At 49.7% G+C, this 12,746-nt stretch overlaps 1 protein-coding gene across 1 annotated transcript in view; it reads left to right on the top strand.

The window, feature by feature from the left end:
* The window catches only part of LOC147124920 (sodium- and chloride-dependent neutral and basic amino acid transporter B(0+)-like), a 617,991-nt gene that overhangs the window by 521,831 nt on the left and 83,414 nt on the right, over window positions 1-12,746 (top strand). The gene's annotated exons all lie outside the window — the stretch shown is intronic.

Here is a 12,746-nt window from a genome sequence, read left to right as displayed (position 1 = left end):
TCCCGCTCTGTTTACAGTACTCTGCCGCTCTGGCTTTCCGCTCCCGCTCTGTTTACAGTACTCTGCCGCTCTTGCTCTCCGCTCCCACTCTGTTTACAGTACTCTGCCACTCTGGCTCTCCGCTCCCACTCTTTTTACAGTACTCTGCCACTCTGGCTCTCTGCTCCTGCTCTGTTTAAAATACTCTGCCACTCTGGCTTTCCACTCCCGCTCTTTTTACAGTACTCTGCTTCTCTGGCTCTCCGCTCCCGCTCTTTTTACAGTACTCTGCCACTCTGGCTTTCCACTCCCGCTCTTTTTACAGTACTCTGCCACTCTGGCTCTCCACTCCCACTCTGTTTACAGTACTTTGCCGCTCTGACTTACCGCTCCCACTCTGGAAATAAACTTGCAGTGGGAGCGGGTGGATCCAGTTGTCGTGGTCCATGTTGGTACAAACGACATAGATAGGACTAGGAAGCCAGTTCTCTTAAAGGAGTATGAGCAGCTAGGGGTCAAATTAAAAAAGAGAACCTCAAGGGTAATAATCTCTGGATTATTACCTGAGCCACGAGCGAAGTTGGCTAGGACAATTAAAATTAGAGAGTTAAATGCGTGGCTCAAAGACTGGTGTGGGAGAAATGGGTTTTGCTTCCTGGGACACTGGCACCAGTACTGGGGCAGGAGGGAGCGGTTCCGTTGGGGCGGGCTTCACTTGGCCAGTGCTGGGACTAGAGTCCTGGCGGATCATATAACTAGGGCTGTAGAGAGGGCTATAAACTAACTAGTCGCGGGGAGGTTCCTAGAGAGCAAATAATAAAAATGACAACAGAGAAGGTCATAGACTTAGGTAGCAGTGGGGAAATTAAAAACCAGAGCGTGTCAGGAAGGGGCAGAAGGTATGGAGTAAAAGGTAAAGTAATAAAAAGGGCAAAAGCAGGAACTAAGTGTCACAAAACATATTTGAAAGTTCTCTATCTGAATGCACGTAGCATTCGTAACAAAATAGACGAGTTAATGGCACAAATAACTACATATGGGTATGATCTTGTGGCCATTACAGAAACATGGCTGCAGGGTGACAATGCCTGGGAATTTAACATACCAGGTTATTTAACGATCAGGAAGGACAGGCGGGAAGGGAGGGGAGGTGGGGTGGCTATGTTAATAAAGGAAGGAATCACTGTAATACAGAGAAATGATATTGGGTCAAAAGATCAGGATAATGAAACAGTTTGGGTGGAGGTAAGGAATAATAAGGGGAAAAAAACACTAGTGGGTGTAGTCTATAGGCCTCCGAACAGTTGCAACTCTGTTGGACGGAGTATCAATCAGGATATAGTTGAGGCTTGTAATAAGGGAACATCTATAATTATGGGGGATTTTAACTATCATATTAATTGGACAAATCAAATTGGGCAGGGCTGCCTTGAGGATGAGTTCATTGAGTGTGTTAGGGATGGGTTTCTTGAGCAGTATGTAACTGAACCGACCAGGGGGCAAGCAACCTTAGATCTGGTCCTGTGTAACGAGACAGGATTAATTAAAAATGTCCTAGTAAAGGATCGCCTTGGAATGAGTGACCATAGCATGGTTGAATTCCATCTTCAATTAGAGGGCGAGAAGGTTGGATCTCAAACAAGCGTGCTAAGCTTGAATAAAGGAGACTATGTAGGTATGAGAGCGGAATTGAGTAGAGTGGATTGGGAAAATAGATTAAAGGGTAAGACGATACATGATCAGTGGTGTACATTTAAGGAGTTATTTTACAACTTCCAAAAAATATATATTCCACTGAGAAGAAAAGGGTGTAAAAGAAAGACAGCCATCCGTGTCTAAGTAAAGAAATTAAGGATAGTATTCGACTAAAAACAAGGGCATATAAGGTAGCCAAATCTAGTGGGAGGATAGAGGATTGGGAAACTTTAAAAGACAGCAAAAAATAACAAAAAGATTGATTAAGAAAGGGAAGATAGATTATGAAAGTAAATTAGCAAAAAATATAAAAACAGATAGTAAGAGTTTTTATAGTTATATAAAAAGAAAAAGGGTGGCTAAAGTAAATGTTGGTCCCCTAGAGGATGAGACCGGGAAATTAATGGTGGGAAATATGGAGATGGCAAAAACACTGAATGAATATTTTGTATCAGTCTTTACAGTAGAAGACACTAAGAATATCCCAACACTGGACAAACAGGGGGCTATAGGGGGGGAGGAGCTAAACACGATCAAAATCACTAAGGAAGTGGTACTCGGTAAAATAATGGGACACAAGGCGGATAAATCACCTGCACCTGATGGCTTACATCCTAGGGTCTTGAGGGAAGTGGCGGTAGGGATTGTGGATGCATTGGTAATAATTTTCCAAAACTCCCTGGAATCAGCAAAGGTCCCGGCAGACTGGAAAACCGCTAATGTAACGCCCTTATTTAAAAAGGGCAGTAGACAGAAGGCTGGAAACTATAGACTGGTTAGCCTAACATCTGTGGTAGGTAAAATATTGGAGTCCATTATTAAGGAGACAGTAACAGGACATTTGGATAATCATAATTTAATAGGACGAAGTCAGCATGGTTTTATGAAGGGGAAGTCATGTTTGACAAATTTGCTGGAGTTCTTTGAGGAAGTAACATATAGGGTGGATAAAGGGGAACCAGTGGACGTAGTGTATTTAGACTTCCAAAAGGCATTTGACAAGGTGCCACACAAAAGATTATTGCTTAAGATATAAAATCACGGGATTGGGGGTAATATTCTGGCATGGATAGAGGATTGGCTATCTAACAGAAAGCAGAGAGTTGGGATAAATGGTTCATTCTCGGACTGGCAATCAGTAACTAGTGGTGTTCCACAGGGGTCAGTGCTGGGTCCCCAACTCTTTTCAATCTATATTAACGATTTGGAGGAGGGGACCGAGTGTAACATATCAAAGTTTGCAGATGATACTAAGATGGGAGGGAAAGTAGTGAGTGAGGAGGACATAAAAAACCTGCAAGGGGACATAGACAGGCTAAGTAAGTGGGCAGAGATTTGGCAGATGGAATACAATACTGGAAAGTGTGAGGTTATGCACGTTGGCAGGAAAAATCGTAGAGCAAGTTATTATCTTAATGGCAAGAAACTGGAAAGTACTGAAGTACAAAGGGATCTGGGGGTCCTGGTGCACGAAACTAAAAAGATTAGTATGCAGGTGCAGCAAGTGATTAAGAAGGCCAATGGAATGTTGGCTTTCATTGCTAGGGGGATAGAATATAAAAATAGGGAGGTATTGCTTCAGTTGTACAAGGTATTGGTGAGACTGCACCTGGAATACTGCATACAGTTTTGGTGTCCATACTTAAGAAAAGACATACTTGCTCTCGAGTCAGTACAAAGAAGGTTCACGCGGTTAATCCCGGGGATGAGGGGATGGACATATGAGGAGAGGTTGAGTAGATTGGGACTCTACTCATTGGAGTTCAGAAGAATGAGAGGCGATCTTATTGAAACATATAAGATTGTGAAGGGATTGGATCGGCTGGATGCGGGGAGGATGTTCCCGATGATGGGTGAAACTAGAACTAGGGGGCATAGTCTTAGAATAAGGGGCTGCTCTTTCAAAACTGAGATGAGGAGGAACTACTTCACTCAGAGGGTGGTAGGTCCATGGAATATGCTGCCCCAAAAACCTGTAGAAGCTACATCATTACATAAATTTAAAACAGAAATAGACAGTTTCCTAGAAGTAAAGGGAATAAAGGGTTATGGGGAACAGGCAGGAATTTGGACATGAGTCTAGGTTCGGATCGGTCATGGCCCTGTGGGTAGCGGAGCGGGCCCAGGGGCCGTGTAGCCTGATCCTGCTCCTATTTCGTGTGTCTAATTCTGTTAGATTCAGGAGATGGTTCAGTCATAGTAGATTGGCGGCTAGGATCAGATCAGCCATGATCTTATTGAATGGCGGAGCAGGCTCGAGGGGCCGATTGGCCTACTCCTGCTCCTATTTCTTATGTTCTTATGTTCTTATGTTTGAAGTACTCTGCCACACTGGCTCTCTGCTCATGCTCTGTTTCAATTACTTTGCCCCTCTGGTTATCCGCTCCCGCTCTGTTTAAAGTATCCTGGCTCTCCGATCCCGCTCTGTTTAAAATATTCTGGCACTCTGGCTTTCCGCTCCCGCTCTGTTTAAAATACTCTGTCACTCTGGCTCTCCGCTCCCGCCCTGTTTAAAATAATCTGCCGCTCTGGATTTCCGCTCCCGCTCTGTTTACGGTACTCTGCCACTCTGGCTCTCTGCTCATGCTCTGTTTAAATTACGTTGCCCCTCTGGTTATCCGCTCCCACTCTGTTTAAAGTACTCTACCACCCTGGCTCTCCGCTCCTGCTCTGTTTAAAGTGCTCTGCCACTCTGGCATTCCGCACCCGCTCTGTTTACAGTACTCTGCCACTCTGGCTCTCCGCTCCCGCTCTGTTTAATGTACTCTGCCACTCTGGCTCTCCGCTCCCGCTCTGTTTACAGTACTCTGCCACTCTGTCTCTCTGCTCAGGCACTATTTACAGTACTCTGCCGCTCTGGATTTCCACTCCCACTCTGTTTACAGTACTCTGCCACTCTGGCTCTCCGCACCCGCTCTGTTTACAGTGCTCTGCCACTTTGGCTCTCTGCTCCCGCTCTGTATAAAATACTCTGCCGCTCTGGCTTTCCGCTCCCGCTCAATTTACAGTACTCTGCCACTTCGGCTCTTCTCCTGCTCTGTTTAAAATACTCTGCCGCTCTGGCTTTCCGCTCCCACTCTGTTTAAAGTACTCTGCCACTCTGGCTCTGCTCCTGCTCTGTTTAAAATACTCTGCCACTCTGGCTTTCCGCTCCCGCTCTGTTTACTGTACTCTGCCACTCTGGCTCTGCTCCCACTCTTTTTAAAGTACTCTGCCACTCTGGCTCTGCTCCCACTCTGTTTACAGTGCTCTGCTTCTCTGGCTCTCCACTCCCGCTCGGTTTAAAATACTCTGCCGCTCTGGCTTTCCGCTCCCGCTCTGTTTAAAATACTCTGCCACTCTGGATCTCTGCTCCCGCTCTGTTTACAGTACTCTGCCACTCTGGCTCTCTGCCCATGCTCCGTTTAAATTACGTTGCCCCTCTGGTTATCCGCTCCCGCTCTGTTTAAAGTACTCTGCCGCTCTGGCTCTCTGCTCCCACTCTGTTTAAAGTACTCGGCCGCAATCGCTCTCTGCTCCTACTCTGTTTAATGTACTCTGCCACTCTGGCTCTCCGCTCCCGCTCTGTTTACAGTACTCTGCCACTCTGTCTCTCTGCTCAGGCAATATTTACAGTACTCTGCCGCTCTGGATTTCCACTCCCACTCTGTTTACAGTACTCTGCCACTCTGGCTCTCCGCACCCGCTCTGTTTACAGTGCTCTGCCACTTTGGCTCTCTGCTCCCGCTCTGTATAAAATACTCTGCCGCTCTGGCTTTCCGCTCCCGCTCAATTTACAGTACTCTGCCACTTCGGCTCTTCTCCTGCTCTGTTTAAAATACTCTGCCGCTCTGGCTTTCCGCTCCCACTCTGTTTAAAGTACTCTGCCACTCTGGCTCTGCTCCTGCTCTGTTTAAAATACTCTGCCACTCTGGCTTTCAGCTCCCGCTCTGTTTACTGTACTCTGCCACTCTGGCTCTGCTCCCACTCTTTTTAAAGTACTCTGCCACTCTGGCTCTGCTCCCACTCTGTTTACAGTGCTCTGCTTCTCTGGCTCTCCACTCCCGCTCGGTTTAAAATACTCTGCCGCTCTGGCTTTCCGCTCCCGCTCTGTTTAAAATACTCTGCCACTCTGGATCTCTGCTCCCACTCTGTTTAAAGTACTCGGCCGCACTCGCTCTCCGCTCCTACTCTGTTTAAAGTACTCTGCCACTCTGGCTCTGCTCTCGCTCTGTTTATAATACTCTGCCACTCTGGCTTGCCGCTCCCGCTCTGTTTAAAGTACTCTGCCGCTCTGGTTCTCTGCTCCCACTCTGTTTAAAGTACTCGGCCGCTCTCGCTCTCCGATCCCGCTCTGTTTACAGTACTCTGCCGCTCTGGCTCTCCGCTCCTGCTCTGTTTACAGTACTCTGCCACTCTGGCTCTCTGCCCATGCTCTGTTTAAATTACGTTGCCCCTCTGGTTATCCGCTCCCGCTCTGTTTAAAGTACTCTGCCGCTCTGGCTCTCTGCTCCCACTCTGTTTAAAGTACTCGGCTGCACTCGCTCTCCGCTCCTACTCTGTTTAAAGTACTCTGCCACTCTGGCTCTCCGCTCCTGCTCTGTTTAAAGTACTCTGCCACACTGGCTCTGCTACCGCTCTGTTTACAGTACTCTGCCGCTCTGGCTTGCCGCTCCCGCTCTGTTTAAAATACTCTGCCGCCCTGGCTTTCCGCTCCCGCTCTGTTTACAGTACTCTGCCGCTCTGGCTTGCCGCTCCCACTCTGTTTAAAATACTCTGCCGCCCTGGCTTTCCGCTCCCGCTCTGTTTACAGTACTCTGCCACCCTGGCTCTGCTCCCACACTGTTTAAAGTACTCTGCCACTTTGGCTCTGCTCCCGCTCTGTTTATAATACTCTGCCACTCTGGCTTGCCGCTCCCGCTCTGTTTAAAATACTCTGCCGCTCTGGTTCTCTGCTCCCACTCTGTTTAAAGTACTCGGCCGCTCTCGCTCTCCGCTCCCACTCTGTTTACAGTACTCTGCCACTCTGGCTCTGCTCCCGCTCTGTTTAAACTACTCTGTCACTCTGGCTCTCCGCCCCCACTCTGTTTAAAGTACTCTGGCACTCTGGCTCTCCCTCCCGCTCTGTTTAAAATATTCTGGCACTCTGGCTTTCCGCTCCCGATCTGTTTAAAATACTCTGCCGCTCTGGATTTCCGCTCCCACTCTGTTTGAAGTACTCTGCCACTCTTGCTCTCTGCTCATCCACTGCTTAAATTACGTTGCCCCTCTGGTTATCCGCTCCCACTCTGTTTACAGTACTCTACCACTCTGGCTCTCCGCACCCGCTCTGTTTACAGTACTCTGCCACTCTGGCTCTGCTCCCACTCTGTTTAAAGTGCTCTGCCGCTCTGGCTCTCTGCTCATGCTCTGTTTATATTACGTTGCCCCTCTGGTTATCCGCTCCCGCTCTGTTTAAAGTACTCTGCCGCTCTGGTTCTCTGCTCCCACTCTGTTTAAAGTACTCGGCCGCTCTCGCTCTCCGCTCCCACTCTGTTTACAGTACTCTGCCACTCTGGCTCTCCCTCCCACTCTGTTTAAAATACTCTGCCGCTCTGGCTTTCCGCTCCCGCTCTGTTTACAGTACTCTGCCGCTCTTGCTCTCCGCTCCCACTCTGTTTACAGTACTCTGCCATTCTGGCTCACCGCTGTCGCTCTGTTTAAAATATTCTGGCACACTGGCTTTCTGCTCCCGCTCTGTTTAAATTACTCTGCCTCTCTGGCTCTCCGCTCCCGCTCTGTTTAAAATACTCTGCCGCTCTGGCTTTCCGCTCCCGCTCTGTTTGAACTACTCTGCCACTCTGGCTCTCTGCTCATGCTCTGTTTAAATTACGTTGCCCCTCTGGTTATCTGCTCCCACTCTTTTTACAGTACTCTACCACTCTGGCTCTCCGCTCCTGCTCTGTTTAAAGTACTCTGCCATTCTGGCAATCCGCAACAACTCTATTTACAGTACTCTGCCACTCTGGCTCTCTGCTCCCGCTCTGTTTAAAGTATTCTGTCACACTGGCTCTTTGCTCCCGCTCTGTTTAATGTACTCTGCCACTCTGGCTCTCCGCTCCCGCTCTGTTTACAGTACTCTGCCACTCTGTCTCTCTGCTCAGGCACTATTTACAGTACTCTGCCGCTCTGGATTTCCACTCCCACTCTGTTTACAGTACTCTGCCACTCTGGCTCTCTGCTCCCACTCTGTATAAAGTACTCTGCCGCTCTCGCTCTCCGCTCCCACTCTGTTTACAGTACTCTGCCACTCTGGCTCTCCGCTCCTGCTCTGTTGAAAGTCCTCTGCCACTCTGGCTCTCTGCTCCCGCACTGTTTAAAAAAACTCTGCCGCTCTCGCTCTCCGCTCCCACTCTGTTTACAGTACTCTGCCACTCTGGCTCTCCGCTCGCACTCTGTTTAAAGCACACTGCTGCTCTGGATCTCTGCTTCCGCTCTGTTAAAAGTACTCTGCTGCTCTGGCTCTCCGCTCCCGCTCTGTTTACAGGAATCTGCCGCTCTCTCTCTCTGCTCCCGCACTGTTTACAGTACTCTGCCGCACTGGCTCTCTGCTCCTGCTCTGTTTACAGTGCTCTGCCGCTCTGGCTCTCTGCTCCTGCTCTGTTTACAGTGCTCTGCCACTCTGGCTCTCTGCTCCCGCTCCATTTACAGTACTCTGCCGCTCTGTCTCTCTTCTCCCCCTCTGTTTACAGTACTCTGCCACTCTGGCTCTGCTCCCACTCTGTTTAAAGTACTCTGCCACTCTGGCTCCTCTCCCGCTCTGTTTATAGTACTCTGCCACTCCGGCTCTCCGCTCCCGCTCTGTTTAAAATATTCTGCCGCTCTGGCTTTCCGCTCCAGCTCTGTTTACAGTACTCTGCCACTCTGGCTCTGCTCCCACTCTGTTTAAAGTGCTCTGCCACTCTGGCTCCGCTCCCGCTCTGTTTATAGTACTCTGCCACTCCGGCTCTCCGCTCCCGCTCTGTTTAAAATACTCTGCCGCTCTGGCTCTCCGCTCCTGCTCTGATTACAGTACTCTGCCACTCTGTCTCACTGCTCAGGTACTATTTACAGTACTCTGCCGCTCTGGATTTCCGCTCCCACTCTGTTTACAGTACTCTGCCACTCTGGCTCTCTGCTCCAGCACTGTTTACAGTACTCTGCAACACTGGCTCTCCGATCCTGCTCTGGTTATAGTACTCTGCCACTCTGGCTCTCCGCTGCAGCACTGTTTAAAATACTCTGCCTCACTGGCTCTCTGCTCCCACTCTGTTTAAGGTACTCTGCCAATCTCGCTCTCCGCTCCCACTCTGTTTACAGTGCTCTGCCGCTCTGGCTCTCTGCTCTGTTTAAAGTACTCTGCCGCTCTGGCTCTCCGCTCCCGCTCTGTTTACAGTGCTATGCCACTCTGGCTCTCCGCTTCCACTCTGTTTAAAGAACTCTGCCACTCTGGCTCTCCACTCCCGCTCTGTTTAAAATACTCTGGCGCTCTGGCTTTCCGTTCCTGCTCTGTTTACAGTACTCTGCTGCCCTGGATTTCTGCTCCCACTCTGTTTACAGTACTCTGCCACTCTGGCTCTCTGCTCCAGCACAGGTTACAGTACTCTACCGCTCTGGCTCTGCTACCGCTCTGTTTACAGTGCTCTGCCACTCTGGCTCTCTGCTCCCACTCTGTTTAAAGTACTCTGCCGCTCTGGCTCTCTGCTCCCACTCTGTTTAAAGTACTCTGCCACTCTGGCTCTGCTCCCGCTATGTTTAAAGTACTCTGGCACTCTGGCTCTCCACTCCCGCTCTGTTGAATGTACTCTGCCACTCTGGCTCTCTGCTCCCGCACTGTTTAAAATACTCTGCCGCTCAGGCTTTCCACTCCCGCTCTGTTTAAAGTACTCTGCCATGCTGGCACTCCGCTACCGCTCTGTTTACAGTACTCTGCCACTCTGGCTTGCCGCTCCTGCTCTGTTTGAAATATTCTGCCACTCTGGCTCTCTGCTCATGCTCTGTTTATATTACGTTGCCCCTCTGGTTATCCGCTCCCGCTCTGTTTAAAGTACTCTGCCGCTCTGGCTCTCTGCTCCCACTCTATTTAAAGTACTCGGCCGCTCTCGCTCTCCGCTCCCACTGTTTACTGTACTCTGCCACTCTGGCTCTCCCTGCCGCTCTGTTTAAAATATTCTGTCGCTCTGGCTCTCCACTCCCACTCTGTTTACAGTACTCTGCCGCTCTTGCTACCCGCTCCCACTCTGTTTACAGTACTCTGCCACTCTGGCTCTCCGCTCCCACTCTGTTTACACTACTCTGCCACTCTGGCTCTCCACTCCTGCTCTGTTTACAGTACTCTGCCGCTCTGGCTCGCCGCTCCCGCTCTGTTTACAGTGCTCTGCCACTCTGGCTCTCCGCTCCCGCTCTGTTTAAAATACACTGCCACTTTGGCTCACCGCTCCCGCTCTGTTTAAATTATTCTGGCACTCTGGCTTTCTGCTCCCGCTCTGTTTAAAGCAGTCTGCCGCTCTGGCTCTCCGCTCCCGCTCTGTTTAATGTACTCTGCCACTCTGGCTCTCCGCTCCCGCTCTGTTTAATGTACTCTGCCACTCTGGCTCTCTGCTCCCGCTCTGTTTACAGTACTCTGCCACTCTGTCTCTCTACTCAGGCACTATTTACAGTACTCTGCCGCTCTGGATTTCCACTCCCACTCTGTTTACTGTACTCTGCCACTCTGGCACTCCGCACCCGCTCTGTTTAAAGTACTCTGCCACTCTGGCACTCCACACCCGTTCTGTTTAAAATACTCTGCCGCTCTGGCTTTCCGCTCCCGCTCTGTTTACAGTGCTCTGCCACTCTGGCTCTGCTCCCGCTCTGTTTAAAGAACTCTGCCACTCTGGCTCTCCACTCCCGCTCTGTTTAAAATACTCTGGCGCTCTGGTTTTCCGCTCCTGCTCTGTTTACAGTACTCTGCCACTGTGGCTCTGCTCCCGCTCTGTATAAAGTACTCTGCCACTCTGGCTCTCCGCTCCCGCTCTGTTTACAGTACTCTGGCGCTCTGGATTTCCGCTCCCACTCTGTTTACAGTACTCTGCCACTCTGGCTCTCTGCTCTAGCACAGTTTACAGTTATTTGCCGCTTTAGCTCTGCTACCACTCTGTTTAAAGTACTCTGCCATGCTGGCACTCCGCTACCGCTCTGTTTACAATACTCTGCTGCACTGACTCTCTGCTCCCGCTCTGGTTAAAGGACTCTGCCCCTCTGCCTCTCCACTGCCGCACTGTTTACAGTATTCTGCACCCCTGGCTTTCCGCTCCCGTTCTGTTCACAGTACTCTGGCACTCTGGCTCTCCGCTGCCGCTCTGTTTACAGTACTCTGCCGCTCTGGCTCTCCATTTCCGCACTGTTTACTGTACTCTGCCGCTCTGGCTCTCCGCTCCCGCTCTGTTTAACGTACTCTGCCGCTCTGGCTCTCCGCTCCCGCTCTGTTTACAGTACTCTGCCACTCTGGCTCTCTGCTCATGCTCTGTTTATATTACGTTGCCCCTCTGGTTATCCACTCCTGCTCTGTTTAAAGTACTCTGTCACTCTGGCTCTCCGCTCCCGCTCTGCTTAAAGTACTCTGCCACTCTGGCTCTCCCTCCCGCTCTGTTCAAAATACTCTGCCGCTCTGGCTTTCCGCTCCCGCTCTGTTTACAGTACTCTGCCGCTCTGGCTTTCCGCTCCCGCTCTGTTTACAGTACTCTGCCGCTCTTGCTCTCCGCTCCCACTCTGTTTACAGTACTCTGCCACTCTGGCTCTCCGCTCCCACTCTTTTTACAGTACTCTGCCACTCTGGCTCTCTGCTCCTGCTCTGTTTAAAATACTCTGCCACTCTGGCTTTCCACTCCCGCTCTTTTTACAGTACTCTGCTACTCTGGCTCTCCGCTCCCGCTCTTTTTACAGTACTCTGCCGCTCTGGCTCTCCACTCCTGCTCTGTTTACAGTACTCTGCCACTCTGGCTTTCCACTCCCGCTCTTTTTACAGTACTCTGCCACTCTGGCTCTCCACTCCCACTCTGTTTACAGTACTTTGCCGCTCTGACTTACCGCTCCCACTCTGGAAATAAACTTGCAGTGGGAGCGGGTGGATCCAGTTGTCGTGGTCCATGTTGGTACAAACGACATAGATAGGACTAGGAAGCCAGTTCTCTTAAAGGAGTATGAGCAGCTAGGGGTCAAATTAAAAAAGAGAACCTCAAGGGTAATAATCTCTGGATTATTACCTGAGCCACGAGCGAAGTTGGCTAGGACAATTAAAATTAGAGAGTTAAATGCGTGGCTCAAAGACTGGTGTGGGAGAAATGGGTTTTGCTTCCTGGGACACTGGCACCAGTACTGGGGCAGGAGGGAGCGGTTCCGTTGGGGCGGGCTTCACTTGGCCAGTGCTGGGACTAGAGTCCTGGCGGATCATATAACTAGGGCTGTAGAGAGGGCTATAAACTAACTAGTCGCGGGGAGGTTCCTAGAGAGCAAATAATAAAAATGACAACAGAGAAGGTCATAGACTTAGGTAGCAGTGGGGAAATTAAAAACCAGAGCGTGTCAGGAAGGGGCAGAAGGTATGGAGTAAAAGGTAAAGTAATAAAAAGGGCAAAAGCAGGAACTAAGTGTCACAAAACATATTTGAAAGTTCTCTATCTGAATGCACGTAGCATTCGTAACAAAATAGACGAGTTAATGGCACAAATAACTACATATGGGTATGATCTTGTGGCCATTACAGAAACATGGCTGCAGAGTGACAATGCCTGGGAATTAAACATACCAGGTTATTTAACGATCAGGAAGGACAGGCGGGAAGGGAGGGGAGGTGGGGTGGCTATGTTAATAAAGGAAGGAATCACTGTAATACAGAGAAATGATATTGGGTCAAAAGATCAGGATAATGAAACAGTTTGGGTGGAGGTAAGGAATAATAAGGGGAAAAAAACACTAGTGGGCGTAGTCTATAGGCCTCCGAACAGTTGCAACTCTGTTGGACGGAGTATCAATCAGGATATAGTTGAGGCTTGTAATAAGGGAACATCTATAATTATGGGGGATTTTAACTATCA

The sequence above is a fragment of the Somniosus microcephalus genome, chromosome 1 (genome assembly GCF_052327205.1).
Source record: "Somniosus microcephalus isolate GS21.2 chromosome 1, FLI_Smic_1.0, whole genome shotgun sequence".
Taxonomy (NCBI): domain Eukaryota; kingdom Metazoa; phylum Chordata; class Chondrichthyes; order Squaliformes; family Somniosidae; genus Somniosus; species Somniosus microcephalus.
The sequence above is the reverse complement of the archived record's forward strand: the minus strand, read 5'-3'. Positions and strand labels throughout refer to the sequence as shown.